Source organism: Salvelinus sp. IW2-2015, unplaced genomic scaffold (assembly GCF_002910315.2).
Source record: "Salvelinus sp. IW2-2015 unplaced genomic scaffold, ASM291031v2 Un_scaffold1099, whole genome shotgun sequence".
NCBI classification, from domain to species: Eukaryota; Metazoa; Chordata; class Actinopteri; order Salmoniformes; family Salmonidae; genus Salvelinus; species Salvelinus sp. IW2-2015.
The window spans coordinates 277,173-284,952 of record NW_019942727.1 but is presented as its reverse complement, the minus strand read 5'-3'; positions in this window follow the sequence as shown (position 1 = coordinate 284,952).

Sequence of the window (7,780 nt, the reverse complement as noted above, 5' to 3'; positions counted from 1 at the left end):
CCTAGAATTTCTAAGCAAACAGCTGGAGGCAGGGCTTTCTCCTATAGATCTCCATTTTTATGGAATAGACTGCCTACCCATTGTGAGACACGCAGACTCGGTCTCAACCTTTAAGTCTTTACTGAAGACTTATCTCTTCAGTGTAGTCTGGGGCCAGGAGTGTGAAGGTGAACGGAAAGGCTCTGGAGCAACGAACCGCCCTTGCTGTCTCTGCCTGGCCGGTTCCCCTCTCTCCACTGGGATTCTCTGCCTCTAACCTATTACAGGGGCTGAGTCACTGGCTTACTGGTGCTCTTTCATGCCGTCCCTAGGAGGGGTGCGTCACTTGAGTGGGTTGAGTTTACTGACGTGATCTTCTGTTCTGGGTTGGCGCCCCCCTTGGTTTGTGCTGTGGTGGAGATCTTTGTGGGCTATACTCGGCCTTGTCTCAGGATGGTAAGTTTGGTGATTGAAGATATCCCTCTAGTGGTGTGGGGGCTGTGCTTTGGCAAAAGTGGGTGGGGTTATATCCTTCCTGTTTGGCCCTGTCTCTCTTTCTTTCTCTTCTCTCGGAGGACCTGCTTGCTGTTTGGGGTTTTAGGCTGGGTTTCTGTACAGCACTTCGAGATATTAGCTGATGTATGAAGGGCTATATAAAATAAACTTGATTTGATTTGCACTAGAGTCAAGCTGAGGTTAAAAGGGGACATTGGATAAGAGGATCTACCGTACTGTACAATCTATTTGTTCTAGATCTTGGTTGGCCAGTCTCCTGAATGTTATGAAAAGCTGGTGTCTTCATCCCACATGTATCTGTCTTTTGCAGCTGAATGCTGATTATGAAGGGACATTAGGCCTGATTTAAAATACAGACACTTTGATTCAAATGCAGACAGCCTCTCCAGCAGCAACCCTGACCTGGCCAAACAAGAGAAACTGAGAGACAAACACCAGCAAACAACATACATCGAAGATTTGATGACTAGGATAGTCCTCTATCCGTGCAACTCTCCCGAGATATTTCAGTCGTGGACTGAATTATTCACGCGACCAAATACACCAAATACACAGGAATAATACAACTATAGCTTCACCTCTGTAGAGACTGTATATGAATAATCAAATCCAATTTTATTTGTCACATGCGCCGAATATAACAGGTGTAGACCTTACCGTGAATGCTTACTTACAAGTCCTTATCCAACGACGCAGTTCAAGAAATAGAGAAATATTTGCTAAATAAAATAAAATGTAACACAATATGATTACATAACATAAGCCAGGCTATATACAAGGGGTACCGGTACCAAGTCAATGTGCGGGGGTACAGGTTAGTCGAGGTAAATTGTACATGTGAATAGTAGCAGTGTAAAAACAAAGGGGGGGGGTAGACGTAAATAGTCCATGTGGCCATTTGATTATTTGTTCAGCAGTCTTATGGCTTTGGGGTAGAAGCTGTTAAGGAGCCTTTTGGACCTAGACTTGGCGCTCCGGTACCACTTGCCATGTGGTAGCAGAGAGAACAGTCTTTGACTTGGGGGACTGGAGTCTTTGACAATTTTTTGGGCCTTCCTCTGACACAGCCTAGTATATAGGTCGTGGATGTCAGGAAGCTTGGCCCCAGTAATGTACTGGGCCATACGCACTACCCTCTGTAGCGCCTTACAATTGGATGCCGAGTTGTTGCCATACCAGGCGGTGATGCAACCGGTCAGGATGCTCTTAATGGTGCAGCTGTAGGACCTTTTTAGGATGTGGGGAACCAGATAAAACTATAGGTTTACCTCTATAGGGAATGTACAGGAATAATACAACTATAGGTTTACCACTATAAGTTAAAGCACAAGGAGCAACCATGAAAAGGACCATAGTGTTGGTTATACATACATGAAGCAGGCTGGCCAGCTATACCCGCAACTTTACCAACTTGGTCTAACCAACTGGCTGTCATAATGTGTTGTAGAGTGGTTATTTAGAGATGATTAACCAGTGGGGTAGAATGGGGGAAAACAATGGACCTGGAATGGAACCCCCCCTCGACCTATCCCTCAGGACTACCTGGCATGATGACTCCTTGCTGTCCCCAGTCCACCTGGCCGTGCTGCTGCTCCAGTTTAAACTGTTCTGCGGGCGGCTATGGAACCCTGACCTGTTCATCGGACATGCTACCTGTCCCAGACCTGCTGTTTTCAACTCTCTGGAGACAACAGGAGCGGTAGAGATACTCTTAATGATCGGCTATGAAAAGCCAACTGACATTTACTCCTGATGTGCTGACTTGTTGCACCCTCGACAACTACTGTGATTATTATTTGACCATGCTGGTCATTTATGAAACATGGAACATCTTGGCCATGTTCTGTTATAATCTCCACCCGGCACAGCAAGAAGAGGAATGGCCCACCCCTCATAGCCTGGTTCCTCCTAGGTTTTTCTATGTTCTGGCCTTTCTAGGGAGTTTTTCCTAGCCACCGTGCTTTCTACACCTGCAATGCTTGCTGTTTGGGGTTTAGGCTGCGGGTTTCTGTACAAGCACTTTGAGATATCAGCTGATGTTAAGAAGGGCTTTATAAACACATTTGATTTGATTTGATTGGAAGGTGAGCCTTATCCTCCGGCACTCTGGGATCTCCCGCGCGGAAGAAGTCAGTCTCTCAGAGCCGTGTGACAGCCCGGGTCATGTGACCTGGGTTTGGCAGATGAGGAAGTGTTGACAGAAAGCTGATACCTTATGATACATTGTGGACAACCCCCCCCCCCCCCTCCCCTAAATTGATGCTATTTTTTTCTCTTGCCGTGTCTCTTTCCTGGAGCTATGAGCCAGCAGTTGTTGTCCCCCTGGTCTCTGGGGTCCCCCATGGTGAAGCTCACCCCAGAGCCCCGAGACACACAAACACACTGATAGGAGCAAGGAGCCGGCTTACCCACCAAAAGCCCAAGGGAACGTACCAAACCACACACACACACACACCACACCACACACACACACACACACATCACCACACAACACACACACACACACACACACACACACACACCACACACACACACACACACACACAACACACACACACACACACACACACACACACACACACACACACACACACACACAGGCACACACACAACACACAACACAGGCACACACACACACAGGCGTCAACACACACACAACACACACACACACACCACAGCCACAGCCACACAACACACACACAGCACACACACACACACACACACACCACACACACAACACACACAACACACACACACACACCACACACACCACACACACACACACACACACAAACAGACCTGGTGGTATGTCTTGTCAGGGACCTGGCAGTTATCCAACATGTTACAGGATGAGATTGCCACAGACAACCTGAGCCATTACAGACACCCAGACAGGACTGTGTTGGCATACATGGACGAATCATGATATTGATACAGAGAGCACTGCCCAGGTCACCTCTCACTAAATCTCCTCTCTTCACCTTCCCTCCAAGCTAAATCTCCTCTCTCCACCTACCCTCCAGCTAACTCTCTGAGTTCCTCCTCCAGCCTCTTGGGCATGCACCTGCACCCTAGCACCTCCAGCACCTCCAGCACCCAGAGGGTTGCGTTGTGGCCCTAAGGGTGCTGGGAGGGCCTCTCCACAGCCCTGCAGCCTGTGTTATTCATCCACTGTCCTTTTGTCAGGAGCCAATTATGGTCAAACAAACACACGGCAGGGCCCAAGGAAACACCCTCCAACGCCTCGCTAAAGTCAATTAGTAATATTAGGAATGTGGTTCTCATCATTTGCAGTCAATTTTCTGTTGCTAATAAGATTATGAAACAATGCTGCCAGTCAAACAGCAGTGACTGGTTTCAAAAAGGGAATCGTTTCCATTGTGTTATTTTCCTCCTGATAATCAAGCCGCTGGTTTATTAATAATGAAAATTGCAGTGTGTGGCAGCGCTGTTTAATTACATATTAGATATACTGTGCCGTGTTTACATTGTTGCTGGAAATGTGCAGTTATTAYAAATGATATTGGATAAATGGGGAAAATGCAACGAGGTACGCAGAGATTTAGAGTTATAATGAGGTATGTACAGATTTAGAGTTAGCTTATCAGAGCAACAAGGCCAATTTTATAGTGAACACTATTCATTGATCGCTTATTCATTAATAACAATARTAATAATAAACAATAATAACAAATGATCCTTTGTGAAGCTGTAAGTCAATTTTGTAGTCAAAGCCTGCTTCGACTATCAGCCTGGGGTGGGTTTATGCCTCTGCCTTGCATGGAGCTGGACTTTGTCTCTCTCCCCTTTCCCCCTCTCCTCGTAGGGGAGTGACAGTGTCTTTGTGCTGGTGATGGCCAGGAGAGGGCAGGCACACTGTATTTAATCTCATTTGAATTAATATACTGTGGATATGGCCTATCTCTCTCTCTTCTCATTGTGAGGTGGAGCTGTGAGAAGCTGTGGCTGTCAGAGGCTGCTACGTGAGCCTGGACAGAAAGCCTGTCCGTCTGTCTGTCTCTTCTCTGCACTGATACTGCTAGCGTCACAATCCATGATTAGGACAGGAAGTGTCGCTGCTGGTCAAAACACATCTGATGTCCGTCCGAATAATCTGATTCGTCCATGGGTATACAGGTAGTACCAGTAAGCTAACACATGGCAATCTGTGTTAACCCTGTGTTCAGTTCATTCACTGAGCACTGAGACCAGAACAAAGACTCGTAAATGTGGACTTTGAAATATGATGGAAAATAATGCAACAGTACAAAACTAGTTTTCCTGCAGTCAGATAGAGCAACATATAGATAACTTCCTGTTTGTTGTGACTTAGCTAGATCCATCAGAAAGGAAGTGAGACACACAACCTCTTCTCCCGAGTCCCTTTGCTTTAGTTTCATTGTTGGACACTGGAATCTAGCTAATGCGTTTAGTCACTGTCTCAGCACTTTGCTCTTGCTCTCTGTRTGAACCATGTGGGAATCTAACCTGTTTTGTGAGGACAAACTGTTTTGTGGGTACCTGACTGCTTTGTAAGTACTGTCTGAGCTAAAGGGAAAGTGTTCTAGTCATGTGTCTTGGGCCAGCTGAGTCCACTCTCTCTCTCTCTTTCCCATACGGAAATCCTCACGCCTGCATGCCTGCCCAGAGAACCGGCGGCTGACTTTATTAGATATCGATTTAAATCCCATCTCTGTTTAATCTGATCTGAGGCCGGGTTTCTTTCTCTCCAGGCCTCTCTCTGTGCTTTTCTCTTCCTCTCTATCTCTGCCCCTCCCTCTCTCTCTCTCTCTCTCTGCTCTCCCTCAGAGGGGCCCTCTGGTGTTGAATAGGCCCCTGGACACCACAGCCCCTACCCAGCCGCCTCTCCTTTGTGCTAATGAGCCGCTGCCTGCACTAGCCACTAACCGGGGCTAGCTAGCCCCACTGATGAAATGTAAATGGGGAGTACATTTATGGACAATGGGGGGAAACTGGCAGCCAATGTCTTCCACCGTCTCTCCACATCCTTTCCACCCGCCCACCATGATGGACAGGACCGCCTCCCGGGTTTGGAGCGCTGAGTGACGGCCCAGTACCCGAGTACGAGGGGGCCCCGGTGGGCCCCAACGCAGCRCCTGGCTGGGGTGACAGTGGGGACACTGACGCCCACCACTGGTGGTAGCTGGGTCCTCCTTGCTGCTCTCAAMTGGTCCATTAATTCCACTGAACCCTCAGAGAAAATGAATGTAATAACAGGGGGTGGATGGAAGACAGTGAAAGGGGGGTGTCGGTGTCCATATACAGGCGTATGTTATCCCCACCAGTGTGAGGATGGACTGCTCCACCTATTTCAGCCAATGGATTCCCTGGCACGGAAGGTTGTGGGGAGGGGGGTGTTAGAGGGCGAGTAGCGAGTCCAATGATGTAAACGCTACATTTATCATTCAGTCAGGTTAATCTCAATGAACACAGAGGGGTCTGGGCTAATCACACAATCAAAAAGGCATGAAAACACCACAGCCATTATTAGTATTAAGAGCTGTCGTCGTCTTTCTGGTGGGAATTGTAATGAAGCATTTCAAGATGTAGAGAGGCTTTGATATAGCTCAATTAGGAGATGAATTGTCTCTTCTCCTCTGTGTTGAAGGTGGAGCCGAACAGAACAATGTGGCCCTTTCCAGTGTGCTGGAGAACAATGCAACATTAAATTGGAACCTAATTTGACAACAACAAACTCTTTAGTTGAAGCACTTATCCCCTCATCTCACCTTTACAGGGCGGGGTAGGATACTATTGGACAGAATAGCACGATGGAGCCAAATCTTATAACTATCCTATAACTTGAAATAAGCATGTGTAACGGTTTTCTTCCTGGGATGAAGGAGAGGACCAAAACGCAGCGCRGCTAGTGTTCAACATGATTTAATAAAGAATATATAAGAACACTACAAACAACAAAACAAGAAATGTGAAAACCGAAAACAGTCCTATCTGGTGCAGAACACAAAGACAGAAGACAACCACCCACAATCCCCAACACAAAACAAGCCACCTATATATGATTCTCAATCAGGGACAACGATTGACAGCTGCCTCTGATTGAGAACCATATTAGGCTGAACACAGAAACAGACAAACTAGACACACAACATAGAATGCCCACCCAGCTCACGTCCTGACCAACACTAAAACAAGCAAAACACATAAGCACTATGGTCAGGACGTGACAATGTGTAATTCAAACCTATACATTCCAAGATGGCGTAGCAGTCGGATGTGTGTTGTGTTTGCCTTTGTCTTATCCCGTGTAAATAGCAATTTTTGTCATTTTTTCGTATACATTTTAATCTCACTTTCTATCTACAAACTAAATATACTTTCCTGAAACCCGCCTCACCCAATGTGGTACGGATCTGCTATTTTTATTCCTTATAACTGGAACCTCCATCCTACTAGTCTTTGTTAGCCACGGCTAGCGGTCTTCTCATTTAGCTCGGACACCGACAGCTCTAGCTCGGGCAATACCTGCCAGTCTGCACAGAGGGTATCAACCCAGAGCATATCGGACTGCTTCTCTCTACCACATCACCGGATTCCTKCCGCTCTGGATCATTACACTGGATCATCGCAGCTAGCTAGCTGCTACCGAGTGGCTACTGTTAGCTAACGCCTCTGTCCCGAAGCAAGCACCAGTTAGCCTTGAGATTGCCTCGAGCTAGGCTCATATACCAGCTAATTCTAGGGCTACAATACCTCTTTTGCCAATTGGCCTGGCACCTACAGTATATTGTTGACACGGAGCCCCGMCGATCCATCACGCCTGGTCTGCCGACATAATCGCCCGATGTGGTCTCAACAGGCTTTCCAGTTGCGATGTCGCCGAAGACCCATCTTTTTGCCCCTGCCCGCTAGCTTTCTTAACGCCGTGTCTCACGCTCGCCTAACGTAGTACTGACTACTGAACGGCTCCCTGACTCACCTGTTGCTGTTCTTTGGACCCYATGATCACTCGGCTAAACAGCTGATGCCCCCTGGACTGTTTCAATAACACGGTACCTCATTTTGTTTATCTGTCGGCCCCGGCCTCGAACTCAGGTCCTGTATATACCTAACTGACCTGCTCTACCCATTCATCGCCATTTACCTGTTGTTGTCTTAGCTCTTCCGATCAACACCTGTGACTGATTATTGCCTCTCTCTAATGTCAATATGACTCTCTCTAATGTCAATATGCCTTGTCTACTGCTGTCTCGGCTAGTTCTTGTTGTATTATTTCACTGTAGAGCCCTCAGTCCCGCTCACC